The sequence below is a fragment of the Cibotium barometz genome, chromosome 38, assembly GCF_041138505.1.
Source record: "Cibotium barometz isolate CiBa-2024 chromosome 38, ASM4113850v1, whole genome shotgun sequence".
In the NCBI taxonomy this organism is placed as follows: domain Eukaryota; kingdom Viridiplantae; phylum Streptophyta; class Polypodiopsida; order Cyatheales; family Cibotiaceae; genus Cibotium; species Cibotium barometz.
Genome location: NC_141083.1, coordinates 25,470,569 through 25,493,808, shown reverse-complemented (window position 1 = coordinate 25,493,808; position 23,240 = coordinate 25,470,569).

Genomic DNA, 23,240 nt, shown 5'->3' with positions numbered 1-23,240 from the left:
CTATGGTAAATTTTTTTTAAAAATACAAATCTTATTTTTATGCATAATACTAAAAGAGGAATTCCTACCATATTCTAGGTTTAGATATTTTAAGCAAAAAGAATGGTTTTTTTCATATTCATGAAAAATACTTTTTTAGTATTTATGCATAATTATGTAATTAAGAGAAAAGAGAAAATTTTGATAAATTTATTTTTATGCATAAGAATTTAGAAGTAAAAAGAGGAATTCCCATGACATTCGGGATTCTATCATTTAAATGTTAAAAGAGGGATTTTTGGCATATTCCAAAATATAGATATTTGTATTTGTTTAAAAAGAGAAATTTTCATTGTATTTAAGTAGAAAAAGGTCTAAATTAATTTTGATGTTAAAAGAAGAGTTTTCACCATAATTTCACGTAGGAAATTAGGTTATACTAATGTTGAAGATTAAATTGGTGGAAAGATTATTTTAAGATATTTATATGTAGATGAATCAACAAAATGATATATACTCAAAATTGGATTATTGGAAGAAGGGTATTTTTATAAAATCCCCTTATTCTCGTATAGAACTATTTCTTAATTCTATTGTGGTTAGGAAGGAATGAATTTTATAAAGTTAGAATTTTCCTTACGGTTAGAAGTTTCGTTAATTTATCTGAAGAAAATCCTTAGGAATCAAAGTTAGAAGTAAACCGAATAATTTTTGGTTAGACTACGACCATGAGAATGGCGGCCAGTAAATTACTTGCCCATCTCTCGCATCTGAATCAAGCAAAAACGTCGTGACCAATTCCAAATCTTTGATACTAAGAATAGACTACCACTGAATTAGAGAAGTTTTCCTTTAACCGAAATCACCAAGAATTAAGTTGGAAATTTAATGAAATTGATGGGTAGATTACCCTGATGTGAGACCAATGATTCTCATTAAGAAAATCTGGATTGTAAAAAAAAAAAAGGTTTTGTGGAATCAAATTCAAACCGAGAATTCTACTTGCATAGAAACTCTGCTTTTTTTTTAAAGGACTGTTTTACGCATTTGGCTTATGATTTAACTAACGAGAGATTTAACTAACGAGAGATTCGTGTAAGAGCTGGTGGGGAGTCGTCGTCGTGAGACTTCGCTTGCGGCAAATCCTACTGAGGTCTTGACCAGCCTCGGTAACGATTAAAATGGTGGACTTCCGATGGGCGAGGACCGACGATGCGGTCCCTGAGTGAAGTGCTAGGACACCTAAGTAGTATCCTAGAGGGTTCTGACCACGTGATGCACGGGCTCGCAATTGCTAGGATACCCATGCATACATCGAGGAAGATATGGATGAACTAGAAAGGAGCTACTTTTGTGAACTGGATTTTGATATGGATGAACTGGAAAGGAACTACTTTTGTGAACTGGATTTTGATATTGGATCTCGTTGGTTGACCAGTTGGTCTTATACAGAGAGTCCAGATGAAATTTTTGTAAAACAATGGACTAGATATTTTGGAGGATTATGATCACTAATACTATGGTTTCATTGAAAGATTGTTTTAAAGACAACCAAATCTGTTAAAATGGCAATTTCATTGAAAGATTGTTTTAAAGACAACCGAATCTGTTAAAATGGCAATTTCATATTCGGTGTGTAAGTGGTGTGACTACCTTGAATTTTGCTTGAAGCGCCGGCTAGGGGGCCTGGGAACTCTTTTCCTCGGTACCTAGGATAAAACATAACCAAAAATCTGTGGGAGGGAATCAGCGGCGGCTGTGCCTCGCTAAAGGAGGAAAAAAGCGGTGATTCTATGGACCAAGTGCAAGTCTCTTCCTTGATCTGACCATGTGAGTTACGGGTTCAGTCGGATTGGTTTGGTTAATTAAAACCTTCACTCGTTAGATTAATTCTTGCGTTAGATGATTTTCTTGGTGGAATCGCCCGCGCCTTCCGGGCGAGGGAGGTTTTTTGGCTTCTGTTTCGGAGGAACCACCAGGCTAGTCTCTTGTCCGGACATTTGTGGTGGTGGGTGAGGCCGCGAGTGTGGATCTCTGCCCCAGGCAAGAGGTTGATGATGTTGCTTGCACTGCCAGCGCCCCCAGAGGGGGCATCACACAGAGGAGGGGTGGGGGTCTCACAGCTGGTATCAGAGTTTGTTAAAAGCTAAGAAGGAAAAACAAATTTTATCAAAAATTTATAATAAAAACTGAGAAAGAGCATTTACGTATTGTGTTTTCATTCCTTAAGCTTCATTAATGAAGACTTTTAATCCATGAATTTGGTTTTATATATGGAAGTTCCATGTTTATCTGGTATTCCCGAGTCTTAGGATATGATTGCTTTTGCCTTTGAGCATATCCTCTCCTCCACTACGACTCGAACGGGCAGAGCAAGACTTGCAAATCATTTCGAGTAATTATATTTCCCGGACCCGGCTGAGAGACGGCACCATAAGTGGCACGTATGGCAATATGTCCATGCCTCTTGCAACCAGCTCTTGATGTTGAGGAAGAATATCTCTTTAGCCATGGTCTTGTTGAAGCTAAAGGTGGTTCGCGGTGTTATCCTGTATCACCCCACACCTCGAGATTTTAGGCTTTCTTGTCATATTTATAGACTTCTTAGACGTTTTATCCCAAGTAGTAAGATTATAGTGTCTTTAGCAGTAAGGGAACAATTTTATCGCGGCATGCCAGTAGCCCAATATCGCCCTCTCATGCTTATACCACGGAGGTTTTGATTTTATGGAGCCAGGATGCTCTATGTACATATTGCAACCTTTATGTAAATAAAGAAATGTTTTGTGGAAAATTCTTAGTTATATAAGTGATTTGTTTATTATATGACGAATTGAAGAAACAAGATCTGTTCCTCGGACATATGTCGTAGATCTCCAATAAGATCGATTATCTTGTTTAAGCAATTATTTTCCGAACCTCTTAAGTCTTAGGATCTTGTTGACGAAATCAAATAAGAATTTAATAATGTATCATTTTTGGCAGAATCATGAGGCGTACGAACCGTGGTGGCCGATAGCCAGACCCTCTCTCACAGATGAGGAAGAGCTTGACTTATAATGAATAAGCTTTTACCTTGATCCCTTGTAATCATCCCCTATTTCAAAATGCGAGAAAATATTATTTTACCTTATTTTGGCCTAGAGAGAAGAAATATTTTAGAGAGAGGTAATTTAATATTGAGATATTGTTTGATATAAAAATTCTCCTAATATCTAAGATATATTTCCCTGAAAAAGAAGTTCAAAATAAATTCTCCAATGTGCATTAGGAATCAATTAAATATGTGTATTAAAGGCCTTAGCCTAAGGGTCCACATTTCAAAAAAATTTGGATTATGGTCCAATTAAGGTTCTAATGGGTCAATAGGATTAATCCAAGTGTTGGGATGAGATAAATCCAAAGAATAAAAGAAAATAACCAAAAATGAGTAAATGCTCACATAAGATGAAGAGTTGACTGAGTACAAGGTTTATTAGTTAAAAATTAAGGTATATTATTAAAAATGAGATATTTAGGAGAAGTGATGAATTTTTGACACCTTGGTAAGGCATCAAGTAGGCGCCTTTTTCTTCATCATTGCTTGGGTTTTTTAATTCAAAAAAATGTGATATTTTTATCTCTCCTCTCTCCTTGAGCAAACTGGATAAAAAAGGGAGCCAAACTAGTCCAAATCTTGTCCAAATTGTGTCAAACTAAAGCTTGAAAGCTCTAGAGCCCGGTTGGACTTGGTTAGTGCCCTCCCTCACCTAAATAAATAGACCCTCATTTCTTTGTATTTTCATCTTTTATATATACCATGCCAGTATAACCCTAAAAATTAGCATATTTTTATTATCCCCCTTAAATTGCCTCTTCTCTTGGGAGCTTGGAGCTTCTCTCTTCTCCAACAACTCTTGAAGATTGCTCTTCTCCTCTTGGTGGCCAAACGATTGCTTGGGGGCTTCACTGCTAATTAAAGAATCAAGCCAAACTTAGAGGTAAGACTAATTTTTATGGTTTTTTTAAATGATCTCAATGACTTTCTTCTTCTCAACCCCTCTCAAGCTTGAGAAGCTTTTAAAGTAATGGTTTTTCTTCAAATCAAGCTTTCCCAAAGATTCTTAATGTCTAATTAGAATTAAGTTAATCTTGATGCTTAATTATAATGTTTTCCTTAAGAAAATCTCTCTTAAAAAGATTAATCATCTTTATGGCTAGATCCTTAGCAAAAGGATGTTTCTCAATGATAATCTCTTGTTTCAAATCTAAACTCTAGGCTTGATAAGCTAGAGAATAAGAATTGATATTTTCATGATTTTGAGTTAGTAAAAATGATGGTTAATTCTTTTTAGATTGTTTATGAGTAGAAAAAATTACTTTAACTCATTCTAAATGGGAAGAGAATTATACTAACAATTTTGGAAATGAGGAATGTTTAATTTAGTTTAATCAAGAAAAATAATCATAATTATGCTTATAATTATGCTAAGTATACATAGTTTAATTTTAAGCTTAAAAGAAGAGTTTCTATCATGTTTTCATTACAAGTTTTCATTCAATTAAAAAAATTGAGAATTATCAATAATAGCAGCGAAGCTATGGCAATTTTTTTAGAAAAAAAATACATATCTTATTTTTATGCATAATACTAAAAGAGGAATTCCTACCATATTCTAGGTTTAGATATTTTAAGCAAAAAGAATGATTTTTATCACATTCATGAAAAATACTTTTTTTAGTATTTATGCATAATTATGTAATTAAGAGAAAAGAGAAAATTTTGATAAATTTATTTTTATGCATAAGAATTTAGAAGTAAAAAGAGGAATTCCCATGACATTCGGGATTCTATCATTTAAATGTTAAAAGAGGTATTTTTGGAATATTCCAAAATATAGATATTTGTATTTATTTAAAAAGAGAAATTTTCATTGTAGAAAAAAATCTAAATTAATTTTGATGTTAAAAGAAATATTTTCACCATAATTTCACGTAGGAAATTAGGTTATACTAATGTTGAAGATTAAATTGGTGGAAAGAATATTTTAAGATATTTATATGTAGATAAATCAACAAAATGATATATACTCAAAATTGGATTATTGGAAGAAGGGTGTTTTTATAAAATCTCATTATTCTCGTATAGAACTATTTCTTAATTCTATTGTGGTTAGGAAGGAATGAATTTCATAAAGTTAGAATTTTCCTTACGGTTAGAAGTTTCGTTAATTTATCTAAAGAAAATCCTTATTAGGAATCAAAGTTAGAAGTAAACCGAATAATTTTTGGTTAGACTACGACCGTGAGAATGGCGGCCAGTAAATTACTTGCCCATCTCTTGAATCTGAATCAAGCAAAAGCCTCGTGACCAATTCCAAATCTTTGATACTAAGAATAGACTATCGCTGAATTAGGGAAGTTTTCCTTTAATCGAAATCACCAAGAATTAAGTTGGAAATTTAGTGAAATTGATGGGTAGATTACCCTAATGCGAGACCAATGTTTCCCCTTTAGAAAATCTGGATTGTGAAAAAAAAGGTTTTGTGTAATCAAATTCAAATTGGGAATTCTACTTGCATAGAAACTCTGCTTGTTTTTTTAAGGACTGTTTTATGCTAGAATGATAGAGGAAGCGTTTGGCTTGTGATTTAACTAACGAGAGATTTGTTTGTAACAACAGTTGGTGGGGAGTTGTCTCGAGGGATGTCACTCACCTTGGCAAAGCCTGCCGAGGTCTTGACCAACCTCGGTATGGTTAAAATGGTGCGCTTTCGGTACGATGGGCGAGGACGATGAAGCGGTCCCTGAGTGAAGTGCTAGGATAGCTAAGTAGGATCCTAGAGGGTTGTGACTAGGTGATGCACGGGCTCGCGGTTGCTAGGATACCCATGCGTACGTCGAGGAAGATATGGATGAACTGGAAAGGAACTACTTTTGTGAACTAGATTTTGATATTGGTTGACCAGCTAGTCTTCAATGGGGAGAGTCCGGATGATAATTTTTGTAAAACGGTGGACTGGATATTTTGGAGGATTATGATCAGTAATATTATGGTTTCATTGAAAGATTGTTTTAAAGACAATCGAATCTGTTAAAAAGGCAATTTCATATTAGGTGTGTAAGTGGTGTGACTACCTTGAATTTTGCTTGAACCGTCGGCTAGGGGGCCTGGGAACTCTTTTCGTCGGTACTCGAGACAAAACATAACCAAAATTTTTATATAACGGAATTCCACCAATTCAATGGTTGGGCATTTGGCTAACCCATGGGCTAGTTGGGGTTAGGCTAGATCAAGGGATTCCTTTGATACAGATACATACGATTAAGTTACATTAGTCAGATTAAGTCCTAGGAAGACCCTTGTTGTGTGGGAGGGAATCAGTGGGGCTGCGCCTCGCTAAAGGAGGAAAAAAGCGGTAATTGTGTGGATCAAAGTGCAAGTCTTCCTTGATCTGACCATGTGACTTACGGGTTCGATCGAATCAATTTGGTTAATTAAAACCTTGACTCGTTAGATTAATTCTCGCGTTAGATGATTTTCCTAGTGGAATCGCCCATGCCTTCCGAGCGAGGGAAGTTTTCTGGGTTTGGTTTCGGAGGAACCACCGGGCACCGGACATCCGTGGGCGAGGCCCAGAGTGTAGATCCCTGCCCCGTGTGAAAGGCTGACACTGCTTCCGCCGCCAGTGCCCCCGGAGGGTGCATCGCAGGCGGGGGGGGGGGGGCGGGGGTCTCACACTTGCTGTATACTGCCTCTCATCTTTTTTGGTTTGTGCGGCTTCTTACCTTCCTTGACTCCTTCGGTTATTTCCTTTAGGATCTCTTTGGTATCTTGAAGGACAGCTTGTCCTTGCTACAAGTTTGCTATGAGGTGTGCAGGATCCGCCATGAACCCCCTGTTGCATCTGGGCGTGTGATACTTTATGTTCCTGAGTTCCTTGGGGTATTGGAATATCGCCTACATGTCTAAGTAGATAAGGTAAGGGTTGTACACCTTGGACTGGGGTGGGACTTGAGGTCATGCTCCATTTCTTTATGTATGAACCAAGCCCAATCCTCTTCCTTCTCTTCATGCACCTTTGCTATTCTGTGAAGAGGTATCCTATTATACATGGCCCTGCAAGCTCTTTCATCTACCTATTCCTTGACGTTATCATATTCAACACCATTTAAATTGTAGGCAACCTTCTTTAACATATCTTCCATTGGCATCTCATCGATGTGATGGAATGGATGGTGGTAGTTGAAGAACCTCTCCTATCACTGTTTTGGAGATGTGTACCTATTCTATGGAGCCATCCAGATTTGTGATCATCCCCCTTTTGGTATTTTTGTCAGTAAGATTTTATAAATTCTACAATAGGGATTGGTTGAATGTGCGGGAGAGTATTTCTACCATCTTGCCCAGCCCCACCTTTTCCAGTAACTTATACTAGACATATGTATCTTCTAAGATCTTCAGACACTTTGGGTTGTGGTACTGAAAGAGAATCTTGCCCTGTTTTGTTTGGATGGCTTCTTGGAGCATGGTACCGTTGACATCCTTCGCATAAGGCCCCAAATAAATTAGTTTGTTTCCCTGTGGTTCTCTCTTTTTCTTCGTGGTCGTGATCCTGTGGCGTTGGCTTGAGTCACAGTCGGGGTTCCTTCAAACTCTAGGTTAGAGTCCTTGGTGGTAGCTATCTGTAATATTCACAATTATAGAGCATCAGTTGTTGTTGACTTGTAGGAGCTCGTGTGTTAATGGTGCGCTAATCAATGACATATGATGGAAAGAGTGTTAGTACCATGAGCAACAATGATAATGGAGTGATGTGGTGAATTAGCAGGGTAACAATGGACTACGTGAATTAGTATTTACCGTCAAACAAGAAGTTGCAACAACAAAGTGGAGTTCACGACATGAAATTGCAGATTGCATTTCATGACATGAAAGTGTTAGTAGGTATGGAATGGTGAATTTGTGAAATTGTTAGGTGTGCAAGAGCAGAATGGTGTGAACTATTAATTCGTGATATGGGAAACCATGAAATAGCATAGTATATTTCATAGTGTGAATTGTTAACCCATGAAATACATAACTCGTGAAATATCATATTCATGAAAAAACTATTTCGTGAAATAGCTAACCTATGAAACAATTAACTCGTGAAATATTAAATTCGTGAAATAACTATTCCATGAAATAGCTATTTTGTGAAACATCTATTTTGTGAAATAGCTACCCCATGAAATATCATATTCGTGAAACAACTATTCCATGAAATAGCTATTTTGTGAAATAAGTAATCCGTGAAATATCAGATTAGTGAAACAGCTATTCCATGAAACAGTTAACCCATGAAATATCAAATTCCTGAAACAGCTATTTCATGAAATAACAGAGTATATTTCATGGGTTGAAAGTTTGTGAGGTGTGCTAGTAGTGAGTTGTATCTATTGCGTGAGCGATCATCATGAGGTGGATGTAGGACAACAATGTATTTTCCATGAAAGTGCAGATGGGGATTTGATGCCGTGAAACAACAGATTGCTATTTCACGTGTTCCAATCCCGCATCCTTTTTTGAGTGCGAGAGAAAGTATTGATTGAAACAATGCAAGGGAAGACAAAAGAATAAAAGGGAAAATAAAGGCAGCAAATGCAAGCATGATGGCCATGAGAAACCAGTGAGTATGTGCAAGCCATCTCAAGAATAATCACATGATAACCAATGATTGAAGGAATCACATAGTAAAGCTTAGAGCTTCTACCTGAGAGACGAATGTGGCAAAGTGCTGGGAGGATGGAGCACAGACAATGATCGCAATCAACTAGTAGACGGCGGAGAAGAAGCTCTGGAAGAAGATGATGATGATGAAAGTGCATGAAAGAGGAAAGACAATGTATTTATGTTTTGTCCGTTGGAGGCACCGATGACCATCTTTATTGGGCATGCCATGTGTCCAAAGATGACTTGCGAGAACTTTTTAAACATTTCACGGCGTGAACTAGCATAAGGTGGTTCACTATGTGAAATAGACTAAAGCGTTTCACGACATGAAACAACCTGGAGTGTTTCATGACATGAAAACCTCTTGTGCTTGATGCATGCACTTGTTGATACCCTAGGGAGTCCTGTATGCTCAAACATTACAAAATCAAATAATATGCATTGAGAGGAGGAGAACTGAGCATGTGAAATGTATGAACTTGTTTCACGGCATGAAATGGGTTGGACATTTTATGACGTGAGATGCATAATCCTTTACCTTGTACCCATTTAATTGGAAGTTATGGCTTGGATCTAGGTACTTTGATACTTTGGAGCTTGTGGGTAGGCGTTGTTGAGACATTTTAGTTCTCAGTGAGAACTTCTTAGCTTTCCTTCCATATAGTAAGGAGTACATCTATTGAATCTTCATGAATCTATTGCATTTCTTGTGCATGTGGCGTTACTTCAGTCTTCCCATTGTTTGAAACTTGGCTCTTCCTGATCTCTTTTTGGGGTGACGTTGGAGGTGTTGCACTCCCGGGTGAATGTCTTTCTTCCTCCAAACCAATTTCGGCACTGCCTTGAAACTTGATATATCTAGGCCTTGATTCTAATTGTGCCTATGGCTCTCTTTTGTTTTGTTGGAGGTAAATGCCGCACTGGATCTTGTGTTGGTTTTTGGTACCCATACTTTTGCATTTCCTTGATAGTAGTCCTGCACTGCTAGTAAGTCTTTTCTTATCCACCTCTTTTGAATTTCAAGTGGTGTTCGGGCATGCTTGGGTTGTTTCTTTCTCTCCGTGGTTTGATCCCCTTGGCTTGTGCATGTAGCTTTGTGTCTTTGCCCTGATACCCATGAGGTTTTGTCACTATCATAGTATCCTTGGGCTTGAAGCTAGGATTTGTTTAACTAGATAAATTCGATATCTTTTCTATGGTCCTCCTGAATGGCGATGCTGGTTTGAGGTGGATGCCTATTCTGTTGATTCTTCCGCTTTGCTTAGTATTAGCAGCTCCATGTCGCATGTAATTGCCTGCTTTTCCTTATTCAAGGAACTCCATAATGGGATGGTCATGGTGTCATTACCATCATTAAGTTGTACTTGTCCATTTTTCCATTAGATGTTATAGTTGCTGTGGCGACAAATCCAGGATCGTCGAATAATCATATCCTCTTCCATGGTTCATGCATAACAAATATCTTTCCAACCAAGGGATAATTTCTGATAGAGATGTTAACATTAAAAAATCCCATTGTTTACGTAAGTGATAAATGCACACTACAAACCTGTGCACTAGTTGCCTCTAGGTGGGGTTTGTTTAGAGCTACCCATGTTTCATAGGAAATCAAGTTATGACTTGATCTCGTATATCAATGAATGCAATGCTCTTTCTGTGACTACCCTTTGTAGAGACATTTACATTGAGGCATGCGGGCTCAATATCTAGGTCATCCTCTTCAAGCAAGGTGAGTGAAGCCATATTTACACGTAGCGTTCTCCCTTGGAGTCTCTGTTTTGCTTTGGTTTCCCTTGCCTTGGCTTCCTCTTGAGCTTACTTGATTTTTTCCTTGACTAGTTCTTTCTTTTATTTTAGAAGATGCTCTTATGCGAGCATTTCCTAGGTTAGAGGTCCATGATATTTTTTGAGCTTACTTCCGTTGATATATCCCTCCATTTCTACCCCATTGATGGTTTCAATTTGGAATGACCCTTGAGGGGTGATTTGAGACACTCTAAAAGATCCTAGCCCTTTGTATTTTAGTTTCTTTTTCTTGGTGCTTCCAACACCATACATGAGGACAAGGTCCCCGTTTCTAACTCTATGTTTTAGGTTATGGTCAAACCAATGTTTTCTCCGTAATTTCTTGACCATAAGACCATGCCATGCAATAATCCTGGTTTCATCAAGTTTTTCTAAGTCAATCAACCTCTCAGCGGGCGGCTAACACATTTTAATTGTATTATTAATATAGTATTCACCATAAGGCTACAAGTTAGGGAGTGTGGAAGGCATGTGGAGGAGTCCATTTGCCCTGTGGATAATAAGGTGATGATTTCTGATAGATTACAAGGAATCCCGTGAGTAAATATTCAATTACCTCATTGATGAAATGTGAGCCCCAATCATTAACTAATTTTAGTGGGCAACCAAATTTGGAAATGATCTGTTCATATACAAGAACTTGTTGATTGTAGTTTAAACATCAACTTTTTTAGAGGCTCTCACCTCTGCCCACTTGGTGAAATAGTCTGTTGGCTCTATGATCACGTAATGAGTTTATGACAGATGTGCTACTGGACTAATGGGTCCAACAAATCAATACCCCATTTCTCAAAGGGCTGTCTCACAATTATAGGGGTAGGTGGCATTTTGTCCTCCTGTACGGAATAGAAAATCGATGACATTCCTCACATCTTTTCACAAATTCTATGGCATCTCCAAATAACATAGGCCACCATAGCCCTACCTTGAAGTACTTTGTGAGCGATAACGTGTCTAGGAAAATGTCCTCCGCCTATTCCCAAGTGTGCCTCTTCTAATACCATGACGAACTCATCTTCTTGCACACACCTCATGAGGATATCATCTTTGCCCAGCTTGTATAGTTCTCTTGCAAAATCAATTGATATGTAATTGGGGGCCCAAAACTAGTCTTCCTAGCTGTGAGACCCCTCTGCCCCCTCCGCGCATTCTCGGTTGCTAACAAAACGGAAGTAGCTTCCTCTTACGCGGGGCAGGGTTTCCCACTCGGGGCCTCGTCCTCGAATGTCCGGACACGAGACTAATCTGGTGGTCATTCCGAAATCGAAACCGGGAAAATTTTCCTTGCCCGAAAAACGGGGATGATTCCACCTTTTTGATTTTCTTAACGAATTTTCTAATGGGTTCAAGAGATTAAACTATCCTTCACCTGATTAAACCAGATAGAATGGAAAACTATCAATGACTTAATTTGAAGAAATCAATGCTTTTTCCTAACCAAAATCAGGCACAACCGTTGATCTAATCATCTAAGGAAATCAACACTTTTTTCCTAACCGAAATCAGGCACAGCCCTTGATCTACTCATTTGAGAAATTCTTCAAGGTTTTATTTAACTACTCAAATTCTAAGCATATTCCTATTATTTCAATTTAATTATTAAAACTACACTGATTCCAGCCTAACCCCATCTGGCCCATGGGTTAGCCACCACCCAAGCCACCACTGGAATCGATAGAACTAGACAATTACTCACCCACCCACCATAATTGAATGTCTTTCTTAACTTTTGCTTTCAAATACAGATACGCACACACTCCTCTTTAAAACTTTAACATATAAAATAATCCATTGACAAAGAGTTATTGGTTACAGATATCATAACTCAAAATTTCCATCCAGTCCCTTGTTTCTCAAAAAACAGTATCACTTTGGACTCTCCGTTAAGACCCACTGGTCAACAATGAGATCCAGCAGATTATAATAATCATTTTGTCCATCATACATATCTTCCACGACATACGCATGGGTGTCCTAGGCACCGCGAGCCCGTGCATCGCCTAGTTAGAACCCTCCAGGATCCTCCTTAGGTGTCCTGGCACTTCACTTAGGGAACGCTTCGTCGGGCCTCGTCCATCGTACCGGAAGCGCACCATTTTTTAACCATACTGAGGTTGGTCAAGACTTGGGAAGGCTTTGCCGTGTGAGCTGTCCTTTGAACACTCCCCTCCAGCTGTTGCAACCAAACTTCCCTTAGAAAAACATATACCACAAATGCTCCCTCCAACATTCTGGCGTAAGACAGTCCTTTAAGAAAATAGGGTTTCTATGCAAGTTTTCGGTTTGATTTTCTTTTGAATACAATGAATATTTCTTGAATCAGTATCCCCAAAACTTCTTGAACGGAATTCTAAATTTCATACCAGAATTCCTTGAATTCTATAACCTTGATCCACAGATCAATTCGAAGGGTCTCAAACTTAGTTTCAGATTTGGCAGGAGTTTTGAGTGTATTTTTCTAATTGGTCACATCTTCTTTCCTTGAAACTGACGAAAGAGTTTGGTCTTGGTCATAGTCTGATTCAAGGTTCGAGTTTGATAAGATTTTTCCTGAACTATCTTTCTCGAAAAGGTTTGATAATTCAGTTACTATTTTACTGAATTTCTCTTTGAATATTCACTTAACTGATTTCTAAATTAGTTACGAATTCCAATGAGAAATAAAATAATCACTTATAAAATACTCATAGGATTTAAACATAGAATTTAAGAGAATTCTAATTTTGATATAAAAACTCTTAATGCATCTATTTATGCATAAAAATCAACTTCAATGGGAATAACATTTTTATAAAAAGAAAATCCTTTTATGCATAAAATCAATTTTAATAGGAATAACACTTTTAAAATAAAAAGAATTTCTTTATCTATTTATGCATAAAAATCCATTTTTATAAGAATAACGCTTTTATAATACAAAAATTCCTTTATGCATCTTTCTATGCATAAAAATCAAATTTAATGAGAATAACACTTTTAATAGAAAATTTCCATTATGCATCTTTCTATGCATAGAAATCAAATTTAATGAGAATAACACTTTTATAATAAAAAAATTTCCATTATGCATCTTTCTATGCATAGAAATCAAATTTAATGAGAATAACACTTTTATAATAAAAAAATTTCCATTATGCATCTTTCTATCCATAGAAATCAAATTTAATGAGAATAACACTTTTATAATAAAAGAATTTCATTATGCATCTTTCTATACATAGAAATTAAATTTAATATGAATAACACTTTTATAATAGAAAAATTTCCATTATGCATCTTTCTATGCATAAAAATCAAATTTAATGAGAATAACACTTTTATAATAAAAAAATTTCCATATGCATTTTTCTATGCATAGAAATTAAATTTAATAAGAATAACACTTTTATAATAAAAAAAATTTCCATTATGCATCTTTCTATGCATAAAAATAAAATTTAATAAGAATAACACTTTTATAATAAAAAAATTCCATTATGCATCTTTTTATGCATAGAAATTAAATTTAATAAGAATAACACTTTTATAATAAAAAAATTTCTATTATGCATCTTTCTATGCATAAAAATCAAATTTAATGAGAATAACACTTTTATAATAAAAAAATTTCCATTTCCTCAGGTGTAAAGTCCATCGGGAATTACACATGCGAGTCATCAAACTGGATGATGCCCGTGGCTTCCATTACCTCCATCTGTAGTACATGGCACCTGTGGCATAGGATGAGTATGCTAACTACGGAGTATGGAGGGAGTTTGTCATGGTGGAGGGAGCAACAGGCAAAATCGAGTATGTGCCAACCCCTACGGTGGAGATGTTGAATAGAACTAGCTATCCTTTGAGAGGAGTAGGGGTATGAACACAAGCCATCTGGGACTGAGAGATTGATGGGGTCAGTTGGTTCTGTGGGCTAGCCAAAGCAGAGTAGGTGGCACTAGCTGGTGAGGGTGGCTTAGAGAGTGTGGGTAGGGAGCTCATAAAAGATTTGGGGGTGGGTGAAGGAGATGAGCCCTTGGAAGAAGAAGAGAGGTAGTAGGGCGATGCTAGAGAGAGGGAGCTTGGTGAGGATATAATTGTAGGTTGTGCGAGATAGGGGCTCGTCTAGAAAAATGTTATGCTAGAGCAGGTTGAGTCAAACACTCCAATTAGGGGAGGTCAAGGAGCTGGAAGGGGTTCTATGGGGGGAGGGTGAGGAGGGGTAGTTCTGTGGTAGTATCCATGAGAGAATCCACCTTCCTTTCTATGGCATTGGAGGAGGGGGTAGATGGTGTCAGTGGGGGTTGTGCTGCTCGTGTCTCGGTTGCATCTAGCTTGGCCTCCTTCTCGCAGAGTGTCTCCTTTGAGATTTCTCTATAGCATTGGAAATCAAGTTGTCTTTCTAAGGGCCTCCTCTGTGGTAATAGCTCAATGGTGGGATTCCTATGCAATAGATTGGGCTAAGGAGAGGTCGTGGTGGGCCTTTTGTGTGGCTTCTTGAGCTTACTAGAGTTGTTGCTAGAGCTCTGTGATGGTGGAGATTTCCTACACAAGCTGCTGCTCCTTCCATCGTGCATGTTCTAGAGTCGGAGGTTGTTGAGATTAGTGGTGTGTATAGGTCTTCAACGCTCTGCCTCTCCTGAGCCTTCGCCCATTAACATTTCCCATTGGGCCATGGCTGCTGCCACCTCCTACTAGCAGTATATACAATCTGTCATTTGTGTAATGAGCTCCCGGGCCATATTAGAGAACCCTATGGCAAACTTTGGTACTGCCCCATGTGCCGCATGTACACTCTCACCCTAGGCTTGACTTGACCTGAAGCTACCTCTTCTTGCCCACTCTTCTTGCCCAATGAAGGGTCTCTAGCGTGTTGAAATGCATAGAGTACAGAGAGGAGGGGCCTGCTTCTATTATACAGTGAGGAGGGAAATCCGCTGAGCTGTCCAAGGGCAATGTTTCAAAAAGATTCTGATCAAAGAAGGATTATTTTTGACTCTCCTCCTCAGTAGCCTTGCGTCTTACATCTTCAGTAGGGCCTTGGCTAGGTGATTGGGGAGACGAGCTCCTTACATTTGGGTTCTAATTGATGGCACTTTGCTGGTGGTGGTTGGAAAGAGGATGGTGGTGGAGGCATGGAAATGGGTGTGACATCTGGCTCACTGAGCTGAATGGCTTTGGGAAGCTCCTCCCACCCGGCAGCATGGTAGAGAACTTTGCTTAAGAGTGTGGCCGTTGTGAGATTTCCTTGCGGGTTTGAGCAAATTGCATGGATCTCTTTGTGTAGATATTCTACCCAATTCACAAGTTGCCCTTGTGACTAATGTACACATGCTACAATGACTAAACTTGTTTGTTCATCTGGTGGTCAAAAGAAACTATAGTGCCCTCGCATTACTAGCTCCTCTTGGGTGATTTTAGCCCATTTGACTCCGTCTTTGTTTGTTGGGCCTCCGTAAGTGCCTTTGGTCAACTTAGGGGTGTTGGTTGGCCGCACGTAAGGCTAGTCACAAGTTAGGGAAGCTAGAGGGAATCTCTGATCAGATCCACGCTCATGTGCACTCTCTGTAGTGGCGACTGCTGCTCATTGTCAAGCACTTCACCTATGTGTAGATTAGCATCATAGGTTTCTGTAAATACAGGCAGTTATAAAGATCCGGTCCCCATGGCTCCATTGTCGGTAGGCTCTGAGCCCTAGCTGCTCGAGGCGTGTTACGACTGCAGGGTCAGCACAGCAGCTGCCCTGTAGCATGTACCTATAGATTAAAGGAGCTTGTGCTCTACTTTATGGTTGTTCATCATCATGGAGTGCAAGGCTGACCTACTTCATCATCAGTGGCTCCCCCAAATGTGAAACGTGTGGGGTGGCAGGCGTATTCCTCGAAGGGTCCCCCCCCCGCCGAGAACTTCTTCTTGAGGGTAGGGTGGTGGAGGACCTCCATGGTGGAGAAGTCTGAGGTGTCAACCATGATTAATAGAGGATGGGAGTAAAGGAAGGCTTGAGAAAAAAATTGCAAGAGTTTTCGTACACTGGAAGCTGAAAGTGAGGAAATGAGGGCGTGGGGCCCATATATATAGTTTTCCAAAAGGACACAGCCGTGGCAACATGAATGGTACGGGCATGAAATCTTCAGCGAACGGGCATGGTAGTTGGGTTTGTGTTCGGTATGACCATGGCAACTCAGAAGGGGCATGGTACGGCCATGGCATCTGAAGCAAAAGTTCGAACAACCATGTGGCAACTTGAAAGGAAATGGGATGGTCGTGGCACTTTGGTTTGGGGTTAGTATGGCTGTGGCACATTCAGAACGGCTGTGGAAATTGAATTAGATGTTGGTACTATAAGATTCCTCCTCAGCCTCTCAAGATGTCCAGCATCTTCCCCTATAATCAAATCCCTCTTCAGAAATATAAAAGATCTTGTTTCTACCAGTTTTGGCCTAGAGAGAGAAAATCTTCTAGAGAGTGGTAATTTGGTTTTTAAATATTTTTGGATAGAAAAATATCTCATCTCATTAAAATAAGTTCCCCTGAAACAGAAGTTCAAAAAGATTTTCAGAAGGTGCATTAGAAATTAAGTATAATCTGTTCAAGAGGCATATCCTGGGGGTCAAGATTTTTTTAGAATTTTAAATTAAGGTTCCTATGGACCAATCAGATTCATCCAAATGTAGGGAGGAGATAAATAGAAGAATAAAAGAAAAATCCCCCAAAAATGAGTAAATACTCACATAAGATGAAGAGTTGACTAAGGACAAGGTTAATAGTTAAAAAAGAGAGATATTTAGGTGAAATGATGCATTTTTGACACCTCAGTATGGGGGAATTGCCCTCATGAAGGAGGCACCTATTTCACATGCTTGAATGAGTTTTAAACTCCCAAATAATGAGATATTTTATCTCTCCTCTCTCCTGTTTCAACTAGATCCAAAAAGTAGACTAAATTGACCCAAAAATGGTCAAAAATTGACCAAACTAATCTGGAAAATTCTAGAATCAGTTAGCTTGGTTAGAAGCTCACTTTTTCCTATAAATAGATGCCTTCCCCTTTGTTGAAACTCAATAGTGTTTTGCACTATTACCCAACTTCTCCCAAGTGCCAAAAACTGTGAATTTTACTTATAATTCATTAGTTTTTGACCTTCCCTCTTCTAAAAGATTGGTGGTCACTCTTGTTTCAAACAAGAGTAGAACCCTCAAACCATCAAGCCAAAGGAAAGCTCTCAAATTATCTATGTAAGTTGGAGATTCTTCTCTTTTTTATTTCTTTTATGGTTTTTTTATGATTTTTGTCTTCTCTAAAATGAAATGATGTTATGCCTCATTGAAAAAAGGCATTCCCCTCTCTTCTTTAGTAAATCCAACCATTCTTTATCCTAGATGATTGATTATTGGATAAAATCAAGTTTTTCATAATGTTTCTCTTAAATAAGTAGAAAATGTTTACATTAGAATGATTTAAATACTCTTGGTAAACTTCTAATTAAATTTAGAGAGTTAAAAATTAAAAAATGGTCAGCCATACACAAAGGAGGTTATGGTAAATTTTTTTGAAAATTTGTGAAATAAATTTCATCTTTTATAAATCAAAAAGAGTAATCCCCATTGTTAGAGTATTCTAAAAGTGTCATTTTCATTCATGCATAGAAAGATGCATATTGATTAATTTTTATAAAAGAATGATTTTCAATAGAATTAAATTCTATGTATAAAAAGATACATATTGATATTTTTTTAATTATGAAAGTGTTACTTTCTTCATTATGGATTTTTATGCATAAAATAATGCATAAAAGTATATTTTTTTATTATAAAAGAGTTACTTTCATCATATTGATTTTTATGTATAAAAGTATGCATAAAAGAATATTTTTTTATTATAAAAGTGTTAGTTTTATCATTATTGATTTTTATGCATAAAAGTATTCATAAAAGAATATTTTTATTATTATAAAAGTGTTACTTTTATCATTATTGGTTTCTATGCATAAAAGTATATTTTTTATTATAAAAGTGTTACTTTTATAATTATTGATTTCTATGCATAAAAGTATGCATAAAAGAATATTTTTTATTATAAAAGTGTTACTTTTATCATTATTGATTTTTATGCATAAAAGTATGCATAAAAGAATATTTTTTTATTATAAAAGTGTTACTTTTATCATTATTGATTTTTATGCATAAAAGTATGCATAAAAGAATATTTTTTTATTATAAAAGTGTTACTTTTATCATTATTGAATTTTATGTGCATAAAAGTATGCATAAAAGAATATTTTTTTATTAAAAGTGTGATTTTTATCATAAATAATTTTTATGCATAAACATATGCATAAAAGATATTTTTTATTATTAAAAGTGTGATTTTCATCATAAATGAATTTTTATGCATAAACATATGCATAAAAGATATATTTTTTATATTAAAAGTGTGATTTTCATCATAAGTGAATTTTTATGCATAAACATATGCATAAAAGATATTTTTATATATTAAAAGTGTGATTTTCATCATAAATGATTTTTATGCATAAACATATGCATAAAAGATATTTTTATATTAAAAGTGTGATTTTCATCATAAATGATTTTTATGCATAAACATATGCATAAAAGAAATTTTTTCATATTAAAAGAGTGATTTTCATCATAAATGATTTTTATGATGATAAAAGTGTGACTTTCATCAGAATTAGATTTTATGCATAAATAGATGCATATAGAATGAATATATTTAAATAAGGGTTCTCTTAATCCTCTGTTTAATTTCTACTGCAAAAATTGAAAAAAATGAATAAGTAGATAATCTGTGAGAAGAAATGCTACCGTTTTATATTCACTAAGATGGTAATGAGAAAATTCAATTAAACTATCGAAGTCAGAGATCGAGATAAATGATTATTTTATTCCTCATAAGAAATTCATGTCTGTAAGCAAATATTCAAGAGAAATTGAAATAGTACCTTTCGAGAAAGATAGTTTAGGAAGAACCTTTCCAGACCCAAACTCTGATTCAGACTACTGACCAAGACCTAATTCCTTCGTCAATTTCAAGAAATGACGATGTGCCGCCTAGTTCAGGAAAAATGTACTCAAATCCCCCACCGAATCTGAAACTACGTTAAGACTTTTGATTTTGATCTGAGGATCAAGTTAACAGAATTCGAAGAATTCTGTTTGGAATTCAGACCTGGATCTAGAAGTATTGAAATACGGATTTAAGATTATTCATGGTTTTCAAACAAAATCAAAACTGAAAACTTGCATAGAAACATTGTTTTCTTAAAGGACTGTCTTATGCCAGAATGCTGGGGAGGGAGCATTTGGCATATATGTTTATCTAAGGGAAGTTCAGTTTTGCAACAACTGGCGGGGAGTGTTCGAGGGACAGCTCACACGGCAAAAACCTGCCCAGGTCTTGACCAGCCTGGGTATGGTGAAAAATGGTGTGCTTCCAGTACGATGGGCGAGGGTTCTGACCAGGTGATGCACGGGCTCGCGGTCCCTGAGTGAAGTACCAAGACACCGAAGGAGGATCCTGGAGGGTTCTGACCAGGTGATGCACGGGCTCGCGGTGCTTCGGACACCCATATGTATGTCGAGGAAGATATATATGTGTATGTTGACGAAGTGATTATTGTAATCTGTAACTAGATCTTGTTGGCTGACCAGCTGGTCCCAACGGAGAGTCCAGAGTGGTACTGTTTTTGTGAAACAAGGGATTGAATGGAAATTTTGAATTATGAAATTTGTGATCATATCTGTTTTGTCAATGGATTATTTTTATATAAAGAGGAGTGTGTGTGTATCTGTTTTCTAAAGCTAAAGTTAAGAAAGGCATTTCAATTATAGGTGGGTGAGTAATTGTTTGGTTCCACCAATTCCAGTGGTAGGGTGGTGGGGCTAACCCATGGGCCGGATGGGGTTAGGCTGGAATTAGTGGAGTTTTAATAATCAAACTGAAAAATCTTAGGATTACGCTAGGATTTGAGTAGCTAGTTAATTCCCTGATAAATTTTGCTAGTTAATTCCCTGATAAATTTCTCAATTGAGTGGATCAACGGCTGTGCCTGATCTTGATTAGGAAAAAAGCATTGAATTTACTCAGATGATCAAATTATATCAGTGATAGTTTCCTTCTATCTGGTTTATTCAGGTGAAGGATAGTTTAGAATTGATCTCGTTAGAAAAATTCGTTAAGAAAATTCAAAATGGTGGAATTGTCCCCGCTTTCCGGGCATGGGAAATTTTCCCAGTTTTGATTTTCGGAGTGACCACCAGCCTAGTCTCATGCCCAGACATTCGTGGGCGAGGCCCCGAGTGAGAAACCCTACCCCGCGCATGAGGGGGCTGCTTCTGTAGTCAGCTACTACCGGGAGTCCGCCGATGCGTGGAGGGGGCAGAGGGATCTCACAGTTGGTATCAGAGCGAAGTTGAAAGCTAATAAGGATAAACAAATTCTTATTAGAAATCGATAATAAAAACTCAGAAAAAGCATTTTTCATAATGTATTTACATTCCGTAAGCTTCTTTAATGAAGAATTTTTAATCAAAGAAATTGTTTTTATAGATGGAAGTTCCCTATTTATCTGGTATTCCCGACCTCACCCAGTCTCAAGATATGACTGCGTTCGCCTTCGAGCATCGCATTTCTTTTGCTTCAACTCGATCAAGCCGAGCTAGACTCGCACACCATTTCAAGGATTTATATTTTCCTAACCCAGTGGAGAAACTAATAGCATAAGTGGTTTGCAGGGCAGTATGTCCATGCCTCTTGGGACCGCCGTGCAATGCTATGTGGCAGAACCTCTCATTGGCTATGATTCTGTTAAAAGTGAAAATGGTGCGTGGCGTCATTCTATATCATTCGACGCCTCGAAATTTCAGACTTTCATGCCAAGTCTACAGACTCCTTAGTTGTATTATTCCTAAGGAGAAAAAAATAGCTCCCTTGTCAGTAAGTGAACGTTTGTATCAGGGCATGGCTATGGCCCCCTAGTACCGTCGTCTTATGCGACTCCCGAGGAGATTTTGAATTTTGGAGCCGAGCTGCTCTATGTACATATTGCAACTTTTATATAAATAAAGAAATGTTTTCTGGAGAAAAATTTCCTATTGTATAAGTGATTGTTTATGGACGATCTGATAAAGAAAAATCTGTTATCGGACATATGTCATAGATCTCCAATAAGATCATTGTCTTGTTTAAGAAATTGTTTTTCAAACTTCTTAAGTCTTAGGATCTCGTGAATGATATCAAAATAAAAATTCAATAATATATAATTTTTTGGCAGAATCATGAGACGAGGAAACCGTGGCTGTTAGCCAGACCCTCTCTCTGAAGATGACGAGCTTGACCTTGATGTTCACAAGGCTCTTCATAGGACTCAGCCAGGATCCTTCTTCAAAGGAGAAGGGGAGAACCTAGGCAAGGCTGTGGAGAAATGGGTGGAAGCCATGGAAGAATATTTTGACGTCACAGGCTACAATGAGCGGAGCAAAATGGCTCTGAAAATAGTGGAAACAGCTAGGGTAGCATGGAGGAACCACTGTGACACCAACCGTCTGGGATAGAAATACTCAGTCCTGGAACGACCTAAAAACCTATCTAAGAAAGAGATTTTATCCCCCTAGATTTTTGGAAATCAAAATGAACGAATTCTTAGAGCTAAAGCAGGAGAGCAAAACCATCGAGGAATATTACCAGGCCTTTGCTCTTCTACTCAAATATTCACCACCTCTAGATGAAGAACAACTCTTGGGCTAGGTTCATTCGGGGAATGAACGAACCCTTGGACACACTGGTCAAAAATGCCAAGCCAGTGTCCATGGCTGAAGCAATAAGAAAGGCAAAGGATTTTGCCAAAGCCTTTGTAGTAAAGGTCCCGCCAAAGCCTACACCCTCTAACTTTAAAAGATTCCAAGCACAGGGAAGTACTTCAAACTTTCCACCCCTGAAGAGGCAGCAAGGCCCGAATCAGAATCAAGATGTAGGAAGATTCCGAAGTGAAGGAAGACCCTTCCCCTAGAATACTTTCTCAGGAGCCCCCCCTCTTTCAAGAAATCAGAAGGATGAACTCAGAAGTGAAAACCGATATTTTGGATGCCAAGGTTTTGGTCACCAATTGAAAGATTGCCCGACTCCTGCCATGTCAAGGGGACAGGGAAGTCAAGGACCCCGAATTCAGAGACCAACCCCTTCATACCAGTCCAATCAAGGTCCATCTCGCCCAAGCCAGGGTAACCCCAGAAGAACTCCAGCTCAGCCATCTGCCTTTGTCCAGAGTAACCTCAGAACTCCTTCCCAGTATTGGGGAAACCAAAGAGAAAGAGTTCCACCTCAGACTGCAGCAGCCAGAGCACTCACAATTTCAGACGTAGTAGAAGAGGAAAGAGGGCAAATCTTTGCTGCAATTGAAAACCAAGGACCACCGTCAGTTCTCAGTCATCCATACTCCAGCAGAATATCAGGGTAAGCCTTTTAAGATTTTGATTGATTCAAGCAATTCTCATTCATTCATTTTCCCTGGATGCTTGCGTAAGCTAGTCTTAGAACAGAAATCAGGGAAACCTATGCAAGTTGAATTGGCCAGTGGGAAGACTCTGTTCACTCACCATGAGACAAATCTTATCCAGTTCAATCTAGATGGTAATGTAACCGACTATCAGTTCAAAGTCTTACCTCTGGGAGTTTTTGACGGGATCCTTGGAATGGATTGGCTCCACAAAAATCAAGCTGACATACACTGTCACAATGGAACCATTTCTTTCCATGACCTTC